Source organism: Arachis hypogaea, chromosome 4, assembly GCF_003086295.3.
Source record: "Arachis hypogaea cultivar Tifrunner chromosome 4, arahy.Tifrunner.gnm2.J5K5, whole genome shotgun sequence".
In the NCBI taxonomy this organism is placed as follows: domain Eukaryota; kingdom Viridiplantae; phylum Streptophyta; class Magnoliopsida; order Fabales; family Fabaceae; genus Arachis; species Arachis hypogaea.
In genome coordinates this window covers 124,258,854-124,271,890 of record NC_092039.1, presented here as the reverse complement: position 1 = coordinate 124,271,890, position 13,037 = coordinate 124,258,854, and the positions used below count along the sequence as shown (strand labels likewise).

General features: G+C 31.9%; 1 long non-coding RNA gene across 1 annotated transcript; it reads left to right on the top strand.

Moving 5' to 3' along the window:
- Positions 1-7,039: 7,039 nt before the first annotated feature.
- LOC140184365 (uncharacterized) lies at positions 7,040-9,676 on the top strand. The gene is made up of 2 exons (XR_011880821.1): positions 7,040-7,216; positions 9,334-9,676. It is a non-coding gene; the product is annotated as an uncharacterized lncRNA (long non-coding RNA).
- The last annotated feature ends 3,361 nt before the right edge of the window (positions 9,677-13,037 follow it).

The following is a 13,037-nucleotide window of genomic DNA, read 5'->3' as shown; positions in this document are numbered from 1 at the left end:
TGAAGTTTAGTTCCCTATAATTTGAAACAGAGTTCACTGAATGGTTATTGTCAACTTTTCAAATTTCACATATCATTGTATCAATCAATAGTTTTTTTTTTTTTTTTTTTGGCCGACAAAGGCGTTGATATTCTCACACCATCTTAATTTAATGGTATTTGTTCTCTTGTATGTTTTGAATGATCAAGATTAGGTTACTTGCTATTGTTGAACGCCATTTTGGACCAGCTTAACTCCCACACATCTAGACAAATAGAAACTGGTCGATCAACATTCCAAAACTTCAATCTTAAGCCTAACTTTTAAACAAATAGTATTATACTTACGTGAAATGGGAGAAATTTAATTAATATTAAGTTTTAAATATTTTAATACATTTAAACTGTGTGAATATTCAAATTAAAAAAAATATTTATGCGCATTTTTTTCTTTTTATTATTCTTTTTTTTCATCTTTTTTCTCTTCTTCCTCTTCATTAACACATCATCACCATCAACATCATCGTTTGTTTTTTATTTTTTGTTTAATATCACACTATTAGTTTAATAATAATAAAGGCACGTCATTTAGTTATAAATGACATAGAAATTTTTTATAAAAATTACAAGAAATTTTTAAAATATTATAATTTTAAAATTTTAACTCACTCAATCAACAAAATACATTTAAATATATTTTAAATTCAAAAAATATGTCAAATTATTACAAATGACACAAGAATAACTAAATTTCTTATATATTAGTTCAAAATCACACAATCAATTTAGTGATAACAAAAATATATTATTTAATTAAAAATGATACAGAAATTTTTAGTAAATAACATAAAAAAAATTAAAAAATCACAAATTTAAAAATCTTAACTCACTCAACCAACAAAATATATTTAAATATATTTGAAACTAAAAAATACAACAATTTATTATAAATAACACAAAAATGACCACTTTTAGATATGAGTTCAATACTACTCAATCAATTTAATAATAAAATAACACATCTTTTACTTAAAAATGGCATAAAAAATTTTAATGAATGACACAAAAAGTTTTCAAATAAACACAAGTTAAAATTTTTCTCATAATTTTTAGTTTATTAAGAAATTTTATGTGTCACAGTTAAAAAGTTTATTGTGTCATGGTTAAAAAATTTCAGTGTTATTTTTGTTTCTGATAATTTTTAATTGGTTAAGAAATTTCTTATGTCACGGCAAAGAAATTCTTGTGTCAAAATTAAAAAATTTCATGTGTCACGCTTAAAAAGTTTTGGTATTATTTTTTGGATAGATTTTGCACAATTCAAAGCTTTTTCTCCTCCTCATTTTCTTTTTCGTTATCATTTTCTTTTTCTTTATCTTCTCCTTCTTATTTTACCTTTTCATAGTTATTCTTATTTCATTCTCTTAATAAAAACATGTGTCACGGTAAAAAATTTCTGTATCAAACTTAAGAAATTTTCTGTATTACGGTTAAAAAATTTTGGTATTATTTTTTAATAAATTTTGTATAATTCAAGACTCTCCTTTTCTTTTTCGCCTTCACCATCACCATCTTCTTCTTTTACTTTATATTTTCTTTTTTGTTCCATCTTTTTGTAATTTTTATATTTTATCTTTTTATTAACAAAAAAAATAGAAGAAAAAATAAAACAAAAAAATTAAAAAATATTGTAATAACATCAATAATAAAAAAAAGAAATAAAAAAATACGTAACGAAAAAGAGATAATATAAAAAAGAAGAAATGTATGATTTATGTATATATTATGTTAGTGATTTTGTTGAATTTAAATTAATTTAATTAAATTTTATGAATAAAAATATTTAAATATAGATGGGACCATTAAACTTTGCTATTTAAATATTTTAAAAAATATATGTTAAAACTTAAAAGTCCTCGTTAACAAAATGTTTTTTATTTTTATGATTTGATATGACTGGTTAATTTTTTTATATATTGAAAAAATTTGGGTGTAATACTTAATTATTGGATTTTATGGTGTTTTTCGAAATTGTGGGAACAGTACAATACGCCCCTCTTGTATTGACAATACGCCCTCCTTGTATTTTAAAAATACAAGGGGGGCGTATTGTACTGTTCCCACAATTTTAAAAAATACTATAAAATTCAATGATTAAGTATTACACCAAAATTATACCAATATGTAAAAAAAAAAATCGATATGAGTAATGGGTTCAATCAATCCTATTATTAGTAATTTTACCAATTTGACGTTACTTTCAATGTCTCATAGTGGATTTTTGCGCTCCTAAGCAGAACTTTTTGCGTCGGCTTTCAGAACTCAAAAGTCAAACAAGTTGAGATATTATTAGAAACAAAAATTTCCAACTAAATATTATTTAAAAATTAATTTGAGATATTATTCTCAAGATACATAATTATATATCACATCTTGATGATGAGTGCATACGATATAGATAGGATAGAGTTCCAGCAATGACTTTGATTGGCAGTGTGGATTTGTCTATTTGATGATTCAGTTTTATTCTAAGTGTATATATTATCTAGTATATTATTTTAGATTGAGAAGACTAGTATAATTGGAGAAATGTCATTTGTATGTGACACTTTTAATTCGTGTGTTTTCCTCTTTAAAGTCTCTTTTATGTCTCTTTCTTATCCTTATTGCTTTCTTTGTGTTTTTGTTCATGGATTGGGTCGGACATCTTTTTTTGTCACATTTTCTCTTACAACGTAGCCAAATTTTTTGCCAATTTTCTTTTCTCTTGGACTTCCATATATTTTGTAAAGGTACGTGGTACAAAAATGGGAACTTAATCCCAGAAAAACAAATGAACTTTTTTATTGAGCATTCTTTTTTATTTTTGTAAGAAATCGGGGCCTAAGCCCAAAAATGTACGTGAACCCAAATTGTGCATCTGACCTAAAAGCGAACACAAATTTAATAAGAAAAAGTGGAAAACTACGGAGCCCAAATCCATTTCTTTGGCCATTGACTCATTAAATAAGTTTGGATTTTCAGATACCTGGTGCTACAAAAAGGATTTTGGAACCCAAGGAAAATAATAACGGCTGAATTTTTTAGATGTGGAGAAAGATTGTGTTATCCACTAATGGTTAGTCGGTATATTTTTTTCTAATATAGAATTTTTTATTTTAATTAACAAATTAGACCTTTAAATTTGAGTAGTAACAAAATTTCTAAAGAAATCTGATGGTTCAATTTTATGAAGACAGAAATTTGAGATTTTACAAATTAGAGGGTCAGATTTGTAAAAGCTAATTTCAAATTATAGTGAAACACACCAGACTCCAATAAGACTAGAAATATTATTGTGAAGCCAATATCAAAATTAAAATGTGAAAATAGTAACCAAGCATGGACTATTTAGTTTCCCTATCAACAAAGTTTTCAACATAGCTTTTGAAGACATGTTTAATCTAAGGGTTTCCATACTACTTCCTTTGTACAACTTTTAAAGTTACAATTTTATTATTAACAATGTTATATCTCAATATAAAAAGATGTTTACAGTACAAACTGAAAAAAATGTACAGAATAGAAGAAAAGTGTTGTGACTTTTCTGATGTATATCATAACAACTTTACTTATAAATTATACTTTTTATTATGGATTGTATAACTTGTATCCGAGTACATTTTTCTCTTCTTTTTTTTCCTTTTTTTGTGAATGGAGTATGGGAGGTGGTCCCCTTAATAGTGGAATCTTACTAAATCCAACCTTGTCTCTTCACTTACATAAACAGCAGGCAAACACGCAATTCCAATTGCTTCCACTGAAACGTCCTTGTTCTTGTAAGTTTTGATCATCATATTCCATTTGTACCATCATTTTCCTTTTCTATTTGCTTCTAGTCAACTTCTATAATTCTATTTATCAGCATCAAATATGGTTTTGACTTCAATCATCACACTTTATTTTGTTTGCATAATTTTGTTCTAAACTTTACAGCTAGGGCTAGAAAATTAAATTAAAATAGCCACAAACTGTTGTTATGTACTGTTCTGTTTATTGTTTGGGTCATTCACAACTGCACAAGGAAGAAGATAGATTTTACTCTTTCTGACACCAACACAAGTAAATTAAAGAAGCCTTGCGTCTCACGTGGCTGAGACATTTCATTCATCATCATCATCATTCATCATATGGTAGGAAAAAGTTCATGTGATCCATTATTACCCGCGAACAACATATAATAATAGTCAACAAAAGATGTGGAAAATCTTAGGAGAATATATATCACCTTCTATTGTATTAAGGACAAGTATAACGAGACAATGAGAATATTAAGCAATGTGAACAATAAATATGTCGGATGTTCAATTCAATATGTATGCAGATGACTATATTGATTATTCTTAATTGGATGGTTATTTTTTTATTCGATTTACTTATACACAGTTAACAATGGATGGATGTTCAATTCACTAGGTGTGCGAATGGTTATCCTAATGTTAAGATTTAAAAGATAATTTATTGTTTACAAAAGTCATTGTTTACTTAGCAAAACCGTTGTATTAATTCTAAATGAAAGCAACAAAATAGTTAAAAATGGAAAATATATTGATTCATTGATAACCATACAAGGTAAGGTTACAAATAATAAAATGAGTTGAAGTTCTGTGTGTACATTATTGTGCTCACAATTAAGCACCGACTTGAATTTACTCCAACATGCGTGAAAAGCTAGGATGCAACAATGACCCTCCCAATAACTTCTTAATGGTGGCGAGGTTCTCTTCGCCGTAGAACTTTGGAATCTCCCTAGACACTGTGACATGGTGTCTAAAGTTTTTGTGAAGAAAATCAAAATCAATTTTGCATGTATGGTGATCAAATTTTGGTTACATACATTGGTAGAGTTTTGAGGGAAGACCATCAAAAATTTGTTTAAAGTTTGATCAAATGGTTAAGATGTTTGAACATGCATAATAATTTTGGATGTGAAGGTACGAAATTGAAATTTTGTATTCACATACATGTGTGTGTTTGGTAGGTATGTATGTTCAGTGACTTGGTTGTATTTATATTGGAGACTTGTATGAATACAATTTGTGTTCATATTTTTGTATGTTTGGTGGCTTCATTGGTGCATATATAAAGGCTTAGGGTTTGATGTTTCATAATCAAGCATTCTATAATGTAGTCCATAGAGTTAGAGACCCATTGGGTGTAAGAACTCTTTAGTTAGAATTTTAGAATTCTTCGACATTTGTATTTTGTATACCAAGTTTATTTGTTGGTCTCTCTGTGGTTAGAGAAGATTTTTGTCAGTCTTGTGTGTCTTCTCTTTGTTTTTTGTCAAAAATATCTGTTCTTATTTACTTCTCTTAAAAGTTGAGACTATACACCATTTGATTTAATACTGATAAGTATTTTGGATGTATTTAAGATTTATGTTTATTTAAATTTTGATCATCTATTTGGTATTTCACTAGAGATTTTGATTTAGGTATTGTCGTGTTGTCACCTATTTGTATCTTTGATATATTTTATAGTAAAATATTCATTTATCGTTTTTGTTCGTGGATGTAGACTTTAAGTTGAACCACGTTAATTCCTCTTGTGTCAAATTCTGCTAAATTCTGCTTTCGTTAGCTCTTGTGTGCACTCTAGTCACCGTCTAAAATCTTAATAAGGGATATTAGAGTTTAAAGTTGAGTTTTGAACTAAATTTATTTTAAAGATATTTGACACAATGGAGAATTTATAAAGATAATATTTTGGAGATGATTTTGAATATTAACTAATATGGTTAATTTTGTATGAACCTTTGTTTTGACGAGAGTTTTGTGAAGTCAAATTTGAATCTATTAGCAAATTAATTTTGATCAGACAATGGTGGAAAATACAAAAGTGATCCAATCCAAAATTTTGTTAGAATTATGGAATTATACAGTACTTTACAGTTAGAATGAAATGCATCATAATAGAATGGGATTGTTGTAACATCCTACTATTCATTGTCTTATGTTTAAGTCATAATTTAAGTATGGTTTGGTGTTACGACTAAAATTGGTATATATATATGAAAAGGAATATTATACTAGACGCCTGTAGAAAAATTTAAAACTCGAATGAAAGACAATTCGTCAATTGTTCACACTCGAAAGTAAACATAAGTGCGTCGGGAACATAGATAATCAAAAGCTCGACAGAAAAATAATAGTAAAGAAACATATATAAGTATATATAAGAGTATCATCTAGTCTCGACTCGTAAAAATTAGACCAGCTAGAGTTACAACAGTAAAACAGTTAGATATACATAACCTATATCTCCAAAATACATTATAAGCCCTTAAAGGCAAGTCTTTAAAACAAGAGCATAATATAAGAGTTTCCAAAAGAAGGAGAGAGTCTAAAATTAAAGCAGAATAAAAGGTCTTTTTCGCTGTCCTTCCGATAAACCTCTGAGAAACGCTGGAACCTACATCTGAAATGTAATCATTCCTAAAACGGGTGAGAACATCATCCTTTACGGAATTTTCAGCAGGGCAATAATTCCAAATCGAAACAATGTATAACCACATGAACTCGTTAGGTAATCTTAATCTCCAATCATTCAAGGTTCAAGTCTAGGGTTCTTACCAATTCGATTCAAGGTAGGTAAACTAAATCTCAACTATAGTAGTGGTCTTTAAATCTCATTTTTTCCTCATTAAATCATCATCTCTTTCAATGTCAGGATTATTCATTTCAGTATTTAACCCTTCTAGTTTTATAGTCTCTAACAATTATTAATAACAACATTCAGTCTCAATAGTCTTAGTAAATCTCAACAGTCTCAATATGGGTTCTCACTTGTAAACCCTGTTAAATTAGTAGATAATTAGTTTTTAATAAAGAAGATCAGAAATGTGAATACTATATTAAATTAGGATAGAGCTCATTGAAACGAGAATTTTGACACTAATTTCGAAGAAAACTGTCCGAAAATTGGACTGAACGAGTCAAACCGATTGAACCAGACCCAAATTGGACCGTCGGTCCAACCGAACCAACCTATTAAATGAACCCAGCCTCCTCATCCTCCCCATTTCAGCAACATTCAGCGCTGAAGCAAATAGGGGAAGGAGAAGAGAAGATCGTCGAAACCTTTTACGGTGATTTCAAAACGCTGTAACTCCTCCGTCCGAGCTCCGATCGCCACACCGTTTGCGGCCACGCATTCACCGCGTCGAACTCTACGTTTCTATCAGAACAATTTCATAGGTAAGTTATTAAATACTCTCAGCCACTCATTTCCCCCAATTCTTGAAAGTATGGTATGGGTATTGAAAGTCCTTGCTTTTTGAAGTTTTAGGATCCAATTAGTTTGAGGAAAACATTCACTCTTGTTTATGTGGAACTTGGGTAAGCTGAGGATACGATAATTCTATTTTAATTTCATTGAATTTGAGCTTTGAGTATTAAATTGGGTATATATGTGTTATAAATGTGTATTAGGTTGTGAATAAATAATTAGAGCTTGAAATTATGAATATTGGAACTTGGAGGAAGCTGAGTCTATTGTTTATTGAATTTTGAGTTGCTGTGTCTGTGTTGGATAAATTGCCTTGATCGTTACGTGAAAATCGGGCAAAGTATGGTTTAAGTTTCTTGCATTTAATATGTAAGATTCTGTAAAAACTTAGGCTAGTTGACCATAGGATAGGCTGGAACGAATGTGCATGTAATTATTGCTTAGCAATTTGTTAATTAGTTGATTTGATTTGACATTTGTGAGAAGTAAATAGCTTGATGATGATGGATTTGAGAATGTGACTTTATAGTTGATAATGCTTGATGAATTAGTGGTGATTTGGACTATGATTTTGGTGATGATTGCTACGGTAATGAGGAAGGGAATGTAATGTTAATTTGGTAAGTTTGGAAGTGTATAAAATGGAATTTTTGAGTTGAAAATGAGGTTTTGAGATTTGTTGCACTTTGGTTTTGGACTGAACTTCGGCGGGCTATAACTTGGCTTCCGAAACCCCAAATTGATTTCAACTTATTTTAAATGAAAATTGGGGTCATGAAGTTTATGCCGTTTCAAGAAAGGAAGAAAAATGATTTAAAACTATTGAGTTATGCCCGTCAGAAATTTTGAAGCGGAATATGTAATTTGAATGTGATAATGCAAGAAGTTTTCTTGTGGTTCTGCAGCTCTGCTACTGAAATTTGTGTTTTTTCAAGAGAACGTACGTCCACGCGACGCGTGGCATGGGATTTTGACAATGCGTACGTGACTGATGCTAAGCGCACGCGTAAGGGGTATTAAGCATGTCCACGCGTACGCGACCCATGCGCACGCGTGACATGGAATTTTCACCCACGCATACGCATGACAAAGGGACGCGTGCGAGCTGCAGCTTCACACACCCCACGCGCACGCGTGAGCCACGCTCACGCGTAGCCCCTATTTCAGCAAACATGATTTTTAACATTCTAAACTATATTTCAAACCTCTAAACCTCTATTTTTATTCCTTTAGTCATGAATAGTAGTATTACACCTGATAATCAGATGAAGTTAGGAAATGGAGATGAGTTGGAGGTGAAGTAAGCTGAAAAGTGATGAATTGATTATGAAATGTTACGGATGATCATGTCTGATACTTGACTTGATAATCAAATGAATGATCATGTATGAAACTTGGCTTGAATGATTAAATGATCTGAGATACGAGATTCCCTAGATAAAGTACCGTGGTTTGCCACCACGTCTACCAGGTTGAAAGCTCGATACTCTGTTGACCCTATGAAGTAAGGGTGACCGGGCACTATAAATTCCCGGGAATGTTAGCCCCCATTGAGCAATATTGATTATTCGAGAAAAAGATATGCATAGACTCTTGGGGATGCACGTTGAGGGACAGTCTAAAGCTTTCGGACTTGTCGGGTTGGCTGGATAACTGACAGATGAGCCTCATCAGTCATAGGACAGGCATGCATCATATGCATACTACTTGAATTACTTGTTTATGCATTAACTGGGTGCGCCTAAGTGTATTTGTCATGCTAAATGTATACTTGTTGCCTGCTGTACTTGTAACCTTCTCGTGCTTGCCTTTATCTGTTTACTTGTCTGTGAAATACTGACGGAGATGGAGGTATGGAGGGATGGCAGTACATGACTTAGATTTAGAATTAAGTTAAGTTAGGTTCAGATATTCTTAGTAAACCACCTTTTATGGCTTCTTTTTAATATTTTAAGTTCTATAATCTGAGTGTCAGCATTCTAGGATTGCCTCTGGCATTCCCAAGACCTTATTTATTATGTGTGTGACACCTTTACCATACTGAAAACCTCCGGTTCTCATTACATACTATGTTGTTATTTTTCAGATGCAGGTCGAGAGACATCTCGTTAGGCGTCTGGGCCCCTGAGGTGAAGTGGTTACTAGGTTATTTTATTGTGCAGTGATGTATATATATGTGTAGTTAGCTTTCTCTCCGTATAACTTATTTGTTTTGATCCTCTTAGAGGTTTATAGAGAAGCATGATTTTGTTTATGTACATTTGGATTTTGGATATGTATATTTATACGTGTAAATATTCTCCGGCTAGCCTTGACTTCGCGGGCTGAGTTAGGAGCTTGTTATTTTGTATCTTTGGCTCTCTATTCCTACTTTTATTATCTTATATTCGATAGTTATAGTTTTCTTTATACACAAGTCATTCTGTTTCCGGAGCATTGCGCTTTTAGTTTTGCGATTTTGTTTTACCTATTTTTCAATGCTCATAGTCTATTATATTCTTTCTGCTATTATATATACACATTTTATTTTAGAGATTGTAATACCTCAGGGAGGATGTTACATCAGTTATACTAGTACTCTCAAATTCTCAACCCGGAGGGAGTGAGACAGACCACTGCATCTACCCAGGGAGTTCACATATCAATTAGTATTCAGTTTCATCATCCACTCATTTAATTATTATCATCTCATTAAGAACAGCCTTCAGCATCAACTGACACCAGCATAAGATACCTCTCGTTTGTTCAAACACATACAAAACAATACAAGGAATACACAAGTAGAGAGAACAAATAAAATAATTAGGTTGAGTAGCATGTACGTACATTTAATCAAGAAGACAAGGCAAATACACAATGCACACCCAATCAATACACACAAATACAAATGATGTATGTCTGTCCTATGGCCAATGAGCTCATCTGTCGGTTATACAGCCAAACCCAACATATCCGGTAGCTAACCCGGATATTGTCTCTCTGCTGCGCATCTCTAGAAGGCATATAATCGGGGGAGCATGGCTTAGCACCTTCCTCTAGAGACAAACACCAAAGAGAATCTTATCAGGGGGTTAGTACCCTACCACCTTCCCCTGGTGAAACCGTTCCATATAGATCGAGGGATTAGTGCCCTACTATCTTACAGACAGAGAGAAAGTGTGGGAGAAAATATCGAGAAGATTAGTGTCCTACCACTTTCAAACATCGAGGGATTAGTGCCCTACCACCTTCCTACATCCCTAAAAACACAATTAACGAGAATGCAGGGAATAAATCGGGGGATGAGTGTCCTACCACCTTTCTCACATTCCTCAAAATACAAGAGAGTGAATTCTTCATCCTCAACTTGCCTTTCCGTGAGTGGGATGAAACCACCATCCTCACCTCCAACCAAAAAACTCAATTATAAACCGAGAGCAAGCGAGACAAAATCACAATCCTTGCATTCACTCCGGAAGCTTAAATACCGATTGAAAGCAAGCGAGACAAAACCACAATCCTTGCGTCTACCCCAGAAGCTCAAATATCAATCAAACTCATTCTTATTATCCTCTCGAATCAATTCAATCTCCTCATTAAATCATATCATCTCCTTCTCATTATCCTCTCGAATCATTTCAATCTCATCATTCAATCATATAATCCTATTTCCATTATCCTCTCGATCAACTCAATCTCATCGTTCAATCATATAATCTCTTTCTCATTTAATTTATTTATTAATTGTTAATTAATTATTTAGTATTTTGCAAGATTTTACAGTGGTAGAGTGCATGAATAAGACATTAATAGAGAAAGCTCAGTGCATGTTATCTGATGCTGGATTAGGCAGACAATTTTAGGCAAAAACTGTGAGATATGCACAACATCTTGTTAACCGCTTGTCATCATCTGCGAACAATGGTAAAACACCATTAGAAGTTTGTTCTAGAAAACCTGCAATTGACTATGACTCTTTATGAGATTTATTTTTGGAGTGAAAGGATATTGTCTTTAATGTCCAAAAACAAAAAAGATCACAGTTAGCAGGAATGTACATTTGATGAATCCACCATGTTGAGGGCAAAAAAAGACGACACTGATAGTAGTTCACAAAAAATGGAGTATATATTGAAGAAGGTTGAGTTTGAGTAGCTAAATGTTAGCCCACTTAAAAGCACACCAACTGAACCCGTATGACTCAAGTGGAGCCAGTTGAAACGAATGAATCACCTGAAAGTTTTTTGCTGCAGTCAAAATCAATTGCAGTTAGCTGACTAAGACGAGAAACTTGTAAACCTACACAATTTGTCAATATAGTGGCATATGCACTTCTCGTATATGAAGAAGTTCTATCCAATTTTCAAGAAGTCATTCAAAGCTCAAGAAATGAAAGGTGGAAGGAAGTCATGGAAGAAGAGATAAAATCTCTTCAAAAGAACAACACTTGACAGTTCGCACAACTACCAAAGAACAAGAAGGCAATTGCATGTAATGGGTGTTTACAAAGAAATAAGAATTTTCTTATAAAAATGACATTTGATACAAGTCAAGATTGGTAGCCAAAGACTATGCTAAGAAGAAAAGAGTCGACTATAATGATATATTTTCTCCAGTAGTGAAGCATTAAAGTGTTGACTGACTATGTAAAGAGAATTCCATTAAAGAAAGTGTTTTCGGATGTCTTTCATCACCACCAATGCTCCATATTTTGCTGTAAGAATTTCCTTTTATATTTTTACTACTATCCCACTTGATTCTATGTCCCTAAGAGAAATGAGATTCTTCTTTAAACTCGACATGTATCGAACATCCTCTAATATTCTGGTGGATCTATCTTGATTCCTCAACTTGATTGAACCTATTTCAGCTGTCTTATGTGGAATAATATTTTTCATGTAAACAATCTCATCTTTTTTGTTCTTTAAAGTCCAAGAACCATTTTAAAATGTGAGATATATGATAGGTGCAACTTGAATTAAAACAATAGAAAAAGAAGCTAAACAAACAGACGGTAGTAGATAAAGCACTGGTGGTGAGATGACATCAGAAACACCAAACAAAAAGTAGAAAAGATAGATCAAAGTCAAAAGCCAAAGTTTCCAAAGACGAGTGTGCTTTGTGTCGTGAGAAAGGACACTGAAAGAAAAATTGTCTAAAACTGAAGAACAAAGAAAAAACTCCTCGTAATGCAAATGTTGCTAGTACAAAAATGAAGACTCATACTACTCGTTAATCATATCATCAACAAAAACCCATAAATACATTGAGTATCATGAATCATAGTTTCAAATCTCTTTTTTTTTTTGTTTCCATCAAACAATGCTTACAAAATTCCAATTTACAAGATTTAACGTTTTTAAGCAGTCCCTATTTAATTAGAGTTTACAAGGCTTTCTCACCAGCATGTCCCAAATGCCTATGCCACAATTTTATTGCTTCTGCATCTTTATTGCCACTAGAAATTATTGTTGTCACTGTTGTTATTGTTCTAACAACCAAATTACTTTGATAGTAATACAAGTTTTTTCATGTGCCTTTCATCACCACCAATGCTCTAAAATTTGCTGTAAGAATTTCACTTTTTATTTTTATCACTAGACTACTTGATTCTATGGCCCAAGAAAAATGAGATTTTTCTTCAAATTCTGAACATATTAAACACCTTCTAAAATTCTGGTGGATCTATCTTAATTGTTCAATCTGATTGAATTTATCTCAGTTATCTTACATGAAATGTTATTTTTCATGTAAATAACTCGATCTTTTATATAGTTCTTTAAAATTCAAAAACTACTCTCGAATGGAAGA